At 45.2% G+C, this 10,349-nt stretch overlaps 1 pseudogene; it reads right to left on the reverse strand.

Annotated features, from left to right (window-relative positions):
• Positions 1–7,147: 7,147 nt before the first annotated feature.
• The window catches only part of LOC124019369, a 76,191-nt pseudogene continuing 72,989 nt past the window's right edge, over positions 7,148–10,349 (reverse strand).

Raw genomic sequence — 10,349 nt, forward strand, 5'->3', positions numbered from 1 at the left:
TCACTCAGTGAGATTGTCACAACGTGCTCTAAGGTGTCCTCAGTGAGATTGTCACAACGTGCTCTAAGGTGTCCTCAGTGAGATTGTCACAACGTGCTCTAAGGTGTCCTCAGTGAGATTGTCAACGTGTTCTAAGGTGTCCTCAGTGAGATTGTCACAACGTGCTCTAAGGTGTCCTCAGTGAGATTGTCACAACGTGCTCTAAGGTGTCCTCAGTGAGATTGTCACAACGTGCTCTAAGGTGTTCTCAGTGATTGTCACAACGTGTTCTAAGGTGTCAGTGAGATTGTCACAACGTGTTCTAAGTAGATTGTCACAACGTGTTCTAAGGTGTCACCAGTGAGATTGTCAACGTGCTCTAAGGTGTCCTCAGTGAGATTGTCACAACGTGCTCTAAGGTGTCCTCAGTGAGATTGTCACAATAAGGTGTCAGTGAGATTGTCACAACGTGTTCTAAGGTGTCACCAGTGAGATTGTCACAACGTGCTCTAAGGTGTCAGTGAGATTGTCACAACGTGCTCTAAGGTGTCCTCAGTGAGATTGTCACAACGTGCTCTAAGGTGTCCTCAGTGAGTGTCCTCAGGTGTCCTCAGTGAGATTGTCACAACGTGCTCTAAGGTGTCCCAGTGAGATTGTCACAACGTGCTCTAAGGTGTCCTCAGTGAGATTGTCACAACGTGCTCTAAGGTGTCCTCAGTGAGATTGTCACAACGTGCTCTAAGGTGTCACCAGTGAGATTGTCACGTGTTCTAAACCAGTGAGATTGTCACAACGTGTTCTAAGGTGTCCTCAGTGAGATTGTCACAACGTGCTCTAAGGTGTCCTCAGTGAGATTGTCACAACGTGCTCTAAGGTGTCCTCAGTGAGATTGTCACAACGTGCTCTAAGGTGTCCTCAGTGAGATTGGTGTCCTCAGTGAGATTGTCACAACGTGCTCTAAGGTGTCCTCAGTGAGATTGTCACAACGTGCTCTAAGGTGTCCTCAGTGAGATTGTCACAACGTGCTCTAAGGTGTCCTCAGTGAGATTGTCACAACGTGCTCTAAGGTGTCCTCAGTGAGATTGTCACAACGTGCTCTAAGGTGTCCTCAGTGAGATTGTCACAACGTGCTCTAAGGTGTCCTCTCAACGTGCTCTAAGGTGTCCTCAGTGAGATTGTCACAACGTGCTCTAAGGTGTCCTCAGTGAGATTGTCACAACGTGCTCTAAGGTGTCCTCAGTGAGATTGTCACAACGTGCTCTAAGGTGTCCTCAGTGAGATTGTGTGCTCTAAGGTGTCCTCAGTGAGATTGTCACAACGTGCTCTAAGGTGTCCTCAGTGAGATTGTCACAACGTGCTCTAAGGTGTCCTCAGTGAGATTGTCACAACGTGCTCTAAGGTGTCCTCAGTGAGATTGTCACAACGTGCTCTAAGGTGTCCTCAGTGAGATTGTCACAATGTGCTCTAAGGTGTTCTCAGTGAGATTGTCACAACGTGCTCTAAGGTGTCCTCAGTGAGATTGTCACAACGTGCTCTAAGGTGTCCTCAGTGAGATTGTCACAGTGTGCTCTAAGGTGTCCTCAGTGAGATTGTCACAACGTGCTCTAAGGTGTCCTCAGTGAGATTGTCACAACGTGCTCTAAGGTGTCCTCAGTGAGATTGTCACAACGTGCTCTAAGGTGTCCTCAGTGAGATTGGTGTCACCAGTGAGATTGTCACAACGTGCTCTAAGGTGTCCTCAGTGAGATTGTCACCAGTGAGATTGTCACAACGTGTTCTAAGGTGTCACCAGAGAGATTGTCACAACGTGCTCTAAGGTGTCCTCAGTGAGATTGTCACAACGTGTTCTAAGGTGTCCTCAGTGAGATTGTCACAACGTGCTCTAAGGTGTCCTCAGTGAGAGGTGTCCTCAGTGAGATTGTCACAATGTGCTCTAAGGTGTCCTCAGTGAGATTGTCACAACGTGTTCTAAGGTGTCCTCAGTGAGATTGTCACAACGTGCTCTAAGGTGTCCTCAGTGAGATTGTCACAACGTGCTCTAAGGTGTCACCAGTGAGATTGTCACAACGTGCTCTAAGGTGTCCTCAGTGAGATTGTCACAATGTGCTCTAAGGTGTCACCAGTGAGATTGTCACAACGTGCTCTAAGGTGTCCTCAGTGAGATTGTCACAATGTGCTCTACGGTGTCACCAGTGAGATTGTCACAACGTGCTCTAAGGTGTCCTCAGTGAGATTGTCACAATGTGCTCTTTGGAAATGCCAAGTTATTTTCTTTCTTTCTTCTTTCCTGGAAAATATTGACGTTGACAAATTGGATTCCTGGTCTGCCTCGTCTCTTGGTTTCTCCTTGGCAGTACAGTGGTAATAGAGGCGGCTAGCTGCCAACGGCTAGACAGGACAGACTGCTGAACAACATGGTAATGATGATAATACGTGATAAACTGAGCAGAAGTTCAGAGGGTTAAAGCAGAAGGAACATTTCCTTTGGACCTTCTGTACGTTCCCACAGTGTCAATACAACGTCTATTCAACGTCTATTCCACGTCTATTCCACGTCGGCTCAAAGTCGTTGAAATGACGCGGAAGCGACGCTGAATCAGCCAGTGTGTAATGAAGTCCTGCTCGTCTTCCTCTTCAGGTGAAGTCAACCGCTGACACACAGAAAGAATGAAGCAGGTTTCCATTCCACCACATTGAGATCATTATAGTAGCATTGTAATGAGGACCTCAGAGGAAACAATCAATCAATCAATGGGGAATGGTTGGTGAAACAATTGTGTAGAATGATACGTAAGTGTACATGTAAACAACTGATTGGTATTCAAGCCTTTGTTTAAACCACGTGATGACAGAGGGTGTGTCCCAAAGTGAACCCTCTTCACTGTAGCGCATAGGGCTCTGTGTTAGAAGTAGTGCACTATATAGGGAATAGGGTTCTGTGCCAAAAGTAGTGCACTATATAAGGAATATGGTTCTAGTCAAAAGTAGTGTACTGTATAGGGAATAGGGCTCTGTGTCAAAAGTAGTGCACTATATAGGGAATAGGGCTCTGTGTCAAAAGTAGTGCACTATATAAGGAATAGGGTTCTGTGGCAAAAGTAGTGCACTATATAGGGAATAGGGCTCTGTGTCAAAAGTAGTGCACTATAATAAGGAATAGGGTTCTAGTCAAAAGTAGTGTACTATATAGAGAATAAGGTGACCTTCAGGATGCAGGAAGAGAGAACAGTCTTGATGGTCAGTTGGTCATCTCTTTTAATCATTAGAATTATTAGAATCAGGTCGACTTCTAACGGAACACAGAATAACATATTTCATTCCTCTTCTTCTGTTTTAGAACTTGGTATGTACATTCTACATATCATGGAGATATCAGGTCATGAGTAGGCTAGAGACAGGAATTTACCCTGCCCATGGGACCTACCCAGGGCCCGTATTCTCAATACGTCTAAGAATAGGAGCAGGAGCGCTGATCTAGAATCACGTTTGCCTTTCAGAACATAACAAATAAGATTACATGGACAGGGAGGACCTGATCCTAGATCAGCATTCATACTCTTAAACCTTTATTTAACTAGGCAAGACAGTTAAGAACATATTTTTATTTACAACGACGGCCTGCCCCGGACGACGCTGAGCCAATTGTGCACCGCCCTGTGGGACTCCCAATCACAGCCGGTTGTGATAGAACCTGGATTCAAACCAGGGTGTCTGTAGTGATGTGTCTGGCACTGTAGCTACAGTAACTTAGACCACTGCGCCACTCAGGAGACACTTTGTGAATACAGGCCCAGGCCTTTAGCTGTGTTAGTTAAGAACAATGGGATTGCAGAGTCGTTCCTGGTTAGTTAACGTAGTCAGGAAATCCTCTGGGCCCTTCTCATGATGACGACGCCCTTGACCTCACACACTGTACGTGGGTTCAGTGAGGACAGATCAGCCTATTGGGTATTAGCCCTTCGCATCATCAAGCTCTGATTAGTCTGAGAAACACTGGGGTAGATCACAAGCATAGGAGTTTCTCCAGGACCTACGATCTAGAGGTTTTCCTGCACGGTGAGGTCACAGAATGAAACATCCACAGAAATAGAAAGCCTTGTATCTTCACCATCTACATGTACAGACATTGTAATATCTCCATTAGTCCACAACCATACAGACATTGTAATATCTCCATTAGTCCACAACCATACAGACATTGTAATATCTCCATTAGTCCACAACCATACAGACATTGTAATATCTCCACTAGTCCACAACCATACAGACATTGTAATATCTCCATTAGTCCACAACCATACAGACATTGTAATATCTCCATTAGTCCACAACCATACAGACATTGTAATATCTCCATTAGTCCACAACCATACAGACATTGTAATATCTCCACTAGTCCACAACCATACAGACATACTGACAGAATATGTCGGGTCAACGAAAAGAAGAAGAGGGGAAAGGGGGAGGGGTGCATGGATGGGGGAAGGGGAGTACCCTATATCTTATAGTCCCCCTGGAGGTAAGAGCTGGTATGATGCATCCTTTTGTCTGATTGGTGGTCGGTAGGTTGGCTGTCCTTATAGGACCTTACATTTATACAGTCTGTCTGTGAGTCTGTCTGTTTCTCTGTCTGTGAGTCTGTCTGTTTCTCTGTCTGTGAGTCTGTCTGTTTCTCTGTCTGTGAGTCTGTCTGTTTCTCTGTCTGTGAGTCTGTCTGTGAGTCTGTCTGTTTCTCTGTCTGTGAGTCTGTCTGTGAGTCTGTCTGTTTCTCTGTCTGTGAGTCTGTCTGTTTCTCTGTCAGTGAGTCTGTCTGTGAGTCTGTCTGTTTCTCTGTCTGTGAGTCTGTCCATTTCTCTGTCTGTCCACTCAAATGGGGCCAACAGTTCATGGAGAAACTCAATATTCACTCCAAAACAAATTGCACCCAAACAAACTACCCATAATCCTCTCAGGAGAGGGAGAGGTCCAGTCCTCCACAGTCCCATAATCCTCTGGGGTTCCAGAAATCCCCCTGTCTGAATGCCAGACAGACCTGGCAACATTCTGAATGTCATCCGTTGTTCCACAGCTGAGTCTGTTCCCTGGGGTGTTCTGATCTGGTCCTGTCCTGGCCTGAGAGGGCAGACATTTAACAGTCTGACAGGAACATGTGTGTGTGTGTGTCTCTCTGTGTGTGTGTCTGTCTGTTGTGTGCGTGTGTGTGTGTGTGTGTCTCTCTCTGTGTGTGTGTGTGTCTCTCTGTGTGTGTGTGTGTCTCTCTGTGAGTGTGTCTGTTTCTCTGTGTGTGTGTGTGTCTCTCTGTGTGTGTCTGTTTCTCTGTGTGTGTGTCTGTCTCTGTGTGTCTGTGTGTGTCTCTCTGTCTGTGTGTCTGTGTGTTTCTCTGTCTGTGAGTCTGTCTGTGTGTCTGTGTGTGTGTCTGTCTCTGTGTGTCTGTGCTGTTGTCTCTGTGTGTGTGTGTGTGTTTCTCTGTCTGTGTGTGTGTGTCTCTGTGTGTGTGTGTTCTCTGTGTGTGAGTCTGTGCGTGTTGTCTGTGTGTCTCTCTCTGTGTGTGTGTGTGTTCTGTGAGTGTGTTGTGTGTGTGTCTCTCTGTGTGTGTACCCATAATCTCTCTGTGTGTGCGTGTGTGCGTGTGTGTGTCTCTCTGTGTGTGTGTGTGTCCTCTGTGTGTGCGAAATGTGCGTGTGTGTGTCTCTCTGTGTGTGTGTGTCTCTCTGTGTCTGTCTCTCTGTGTGTGCGTGTGTGCGTGTGTGTGTCTCTGTGTGTGTGTGTGTGTGTCTCTCTGTGTGTGTGTGTGTGTCTCTGTGTGTGTGTGTGTGTCTCTCTCTCTGTGTGTGTGTCTCTCTCTGTGTGTGTGTGTGTCTCTGTGTGTGTGTGTGTCTCTCTGTGTGTGTGTGTGTCTCTCTCTGTGTGTGTGTGTGTGTCTCTGTGTGTGTGTGTGTGTGTCTCTCTGTGTGTGTGTGTGTCTCTCTGTGTGTGTGTGTGTGTGTGTGTGTGTGTGTCTCTGTGTGTGTGTGTCTCTCTGTGTGTGTGTGTGTGCGTGTGTGTGTCTCTCTCTGTGTGTGTGTGTCTCTGTGTGTGTGTGTGTGTGTGTCTCTCTGTGTGTGTGTGTGTTTCTCTGTGTGTGCGTGTGTGCGTGTGTGTGTCTCTCTGTGTGTGTGTGTGTCTCTCTGTGTGTGCGTGTGTGCGTGTGTGTGTCTCTCTGTGTGTGTGTGTCTCTCTGTGTCTGTCTCTCTGTGTGTGCGTGTGTGCGTGTGTGTGTCTCTGTGTGTGTGTGTGTGTCTCTCTGTGTGTTTGTGTGTCTCTGTGTGTGCGTGTAAATCTTTGTAAATGTGACTTATTTTGCCACGGATTAGATCTATAATATGTAATAGGTTTAGTTATGATGTTATCAACAAGACGTGTCCATGGTTGTTTTGGTAGGAACGTGCTGAACTAGACTAAACCGTGCAAGCCAAAAGCAACAGTGAAGTACGGTGGCTGCTGAGGGTCATACAGAACCACAGCGCTGAACTTTCATATGGCACCCTATGCACTATACAGAGCTCTGGTCTAATGTAGTGCACTATATAGGGAATAGGGCTCTGGTCTAATGTAGTGCACTATATAGGGAATAGGGCTCTGGTCTAATGTAGTGTACTATATAGGGAATAGGGCTCTGGTCTAATGTAGTGCACTATATAGGGAATAGGGCTCTGGTCTAATGTAGTGCACTATATAGGGAATAGGGCTCTGGTCTAATGTAGTGTACTATATAGGGAATAGGGCTCTGGTCTAATGTAGTGCACTATATAGGGAATAAGGCTCTGGTCTAATGTAGTGCACTATATAGGGAATAGTGCTCTGGTCTAATGTAGTGCACTATATAGGGAATAGGGCTCTGGTCTAATGTAGTGCACTATATAGGGAATAGGGCTCTGGTCTAATGTAGTGCACTATATAGGGAATAGGGCTCTGGTCTAATGTAGTGCACTATATAGGGAATAGGGCTCTGGTCTAATGTAGTGCACTATATAGGGAATAGGGCTCTGGTCTAAAGTAGTGCACTATATAGGGAATAGGGCTCTGGTCTAAAGTAGTGTACTATATACAATTGGGTTCTGGTATAAAGTAGTGTAGTATATAGGGAATAGTGCTCTGGTCTAAAGTAGTGTACTATATACAATAGGGTTCTGGTCTAAAGTAGTGTACTATATACAATAGGGTTCTGGTCTAAAGTAGTGTACTATATACAATAGGGTCCTGGTCTAAAATATTGCACTATATAGGGACTAGGGCTCCGTTTGGGCCACACTCACAAAGACATAGAGTAATATGAATCTCTCAGTAGCAGTAGAGAACAGGGACACACAGTGTGGACTTCCTCACATGCATCTGAAAATGGTGTGTCATTACCTCCAGCAATGTGAAGCTACACCAATCCTTTAAATGATTGACGGGGTGCTAGTGCACACTTCTAGAAAAGGCAAGGAGAACCGGGAGCGCAGCCAAGGAGTTGTTGAGCGAGGGAAGCGTTTGGTTAGCGGTCGTACACATAGACACAGCTAGCAGGCCTGCTAGTTTCCCTTTAGCAGTAGTCCTTGTCAACCTGAACACAGCTAGCAGGCCTGCTAGTTTCCCTTTAGCAGTAGTCCTTGTCAACCTGAACACAGCTAGCAGGCCTGCTAGTTTCCCTTTAGCAGTAGTCCTTGTCAACCTGAACACAGCTAGCAGGCCTGCTAGTTTCCCTTTAGCAGTAGTCCTTGTCAACCTGAACACAGCTAGCAGGCCTGCTAGTTTCCCTTTAGCAGTACTCAACCTGAACACAGCTAGCAGGCCTGCTAGTTTCCCTTTAGCAGTAGTCCTTGTCAACCTGAACACAGCTAGCAGGCCTGCTAGTTTCCCTTTAGCAGTAGTCCTTGTCAACCTGAACACAGCTAGCAGGCCTGCTAGTTTCCCTTTAGCAGTAGTCCTTGTCAACCTGAACACAGCTAGCAGGCCTGCTAGTTTCCCTTTAGCAGTAGTCCTTGTCAACCTGAACACAGCTAGCAGGCCTGCTAGTTTCCCTTTAGCAGTAGTCCTTGTCAACCTGAACACAGCTAGCAGGCCTGCTAGTTTCCCTTTAGCAGTAGTCCTTGTCAACCTGAACACAGTGGGGAATGTGATCAATCCCGTGGGGTCAAAATATGGTCACAGAAAAATAAACAGTAAAATGTTTCATATTTTCAGACCATCAAGTCTTCTGGACCTGTAATCAACCAATCAATCAATCAACCAACCAATCAATCAATCAATCAATCAATCAATCAAGCAATCAACCAATCGGTCCCCTCCAGTAGGTGTGTTGTCTCTTTCTACACCAGAACACTTTAGCAATCTATAAATCAACCAATCAATCTATCAATCAACCAATCAATCTATCTATCAATCAACCAATCAATTTATCCATAGGCCAGGGATGGCGCGGCAGGGTAGCCTAGTGGTTAGAGCGTTGGACTAGTAACCGAAAGGTTGCAAGTTCGAACCCCCGAACTGACAAGGTACAAATCTGTCGTTCTGCCCCTGAACAGGCAGTTAACCCACTGTTCCCAGGCCGTCATTGAAAATAAGAATTTGTTCTTAACTGACTTGCCTAGTAAAATAAAGGTAAAATAAATAAAATAAAATGGTCTTCCCCGTTGGTCAGAAGTTGCTTTCGGCGCCCTCCTCTGGGCATGTATAACTCTGAGCCCTCTCCTCCAGACAAATGTCCTCCATCAGAGTGCTGCAATTGTTAGTGCCACCATGTGGTGTGGAGGGACACTGCAGGGAGGATTGAGTCTTTGTTTTATCCGTCCTGTGGTGGCAGGACCCCACCAATCTACTGCTCTCATTGGGGGTGATGGAGGTTGAGGCAGGGTTAGGATCTGGGTCGTAGTCGGGGTTGGGGGTCAACTGTGAGTCTTTATGGTCGCTGCTGTTGTCTTGGACACTGGCCAGGCTGCTGTTGTCTTGGACACTGGCCAGGTTGCCGGTGACGATGCTGCCGCTTTTGACATGAGGCGCGTGGCTGTATGTATGACGGTACTCTTCCTCGATGTCTTTACCCAGCTTCCACCTCTTCCACTTTTTCAACATCTCAGACTGGACCTGGAGAGAGACAAACAGATGGAGGGAGAGAGAAGGAGAGAGGAGGGAGGAAAAAAGAGAGAGTGAGAGAGCGAGAGAGAGAGAGAGAGAGAGAGAGAGAGAGGGAGAGAGAGAGAGAGAGAGAGAGAGAGAGAGAGAGAGAGAGAGAGAGAGTGAGAGGGAGAGAGAGAGGGAGAGAGAGAGAGAGAGAAGCAGATGAAGACAGATACTGATAAGATTCTATAAGAGGGGGAGAGGGAGAGAGGAGTGAGAGGGAAAAGGGCATTCAGACTCACCTCTTTGTTGACGAAACAATACAAGATGGCCACCAGTAGGCCCTGTAGAGAGGGAGAGGTTAAGAACACCTTATCACCATGGTAACACACCATAACACCACATTAGTTTAGTTTATTAGGTTCCCCTTTAGCTACTGCACATGTCTCAGCTACTCTTCCTGGGGTCTAAATAAATGACAGTAAAAGCAGTGGGAGAACAAGTATCCAGTTGTCATACTTGGGTAAAAGTAAAGATTACTTAATAGAAAATGACTCAAGTAAAAGTGACTCAAGTAAAAATCCTACTTGAGTAAAAATAAAAAAGTATTTGGTTTTAAATACACTTAAGTATCAAAAGCAAATGTAATTGCTAAACTATACTTACGTATCAAAAGTAAAAGTATAAATCATTTCAAATTCCTAATATTTAGCAAACCAAATGACATGATTTTCTTGTTTTTATTTGATTTACTTTTGTAAATTTGGGGGCCAGCGGAAATGTATGAAATAAAAGTAAAAGTTGTCAAAAATATGAATAGTAAAAGTACGGGAAAAAAACGACTTAGTACTTTAAAGTACTTTAAAATATTTTTACTTTAGTACTTTACACCACCAATAGACAAGAACAAGATGGTACATTAAATATTATTTGTTTATATATATATATATAGGAAAGACACCAAGAGACAACAAAATAATATTTACACACTATTCATGTGTACATGTTCATATTCAAATTGCAGTCTATTACTACCCTATTTCACCTCTATGACAGAATTACACCTTATCACCACGGTGACACAACATACCACCACATTACAGTCCTAATAATGTTATGCCCTGTGGGAGCTGGCCAAAAATAGTGCACTCTATAGGGAAGAGGGTGCCATATGGTATTTATCCAATGATACCTATACAGGAAGTGATTTAAGTTTGATCTCCTGACCTGGAAGGAGTTGAAGAGGAGGTCGTAGAAGAGGCGGATGAGACGCATCTTGGAACCTTTGGGGA

Source organism: Oncorhynchus gorbuscha, unplaced genomic scaffold (assembly GCF_021184085.1).
Source record: "Oncorhynchus gorbuscha isolate QuinsamMale2020 ecotype Even-year unplaced genomic scaffold, OgorEven_v1.0 Un_scaffold_824, whole genome shotgun sequence".
NCBI lineage: Eukaryota > Metazoa > Chordata > Actinopteri > Salmoniformes > Salmonidae > Oncorhynchus > Oncorhynchus gorbuscha.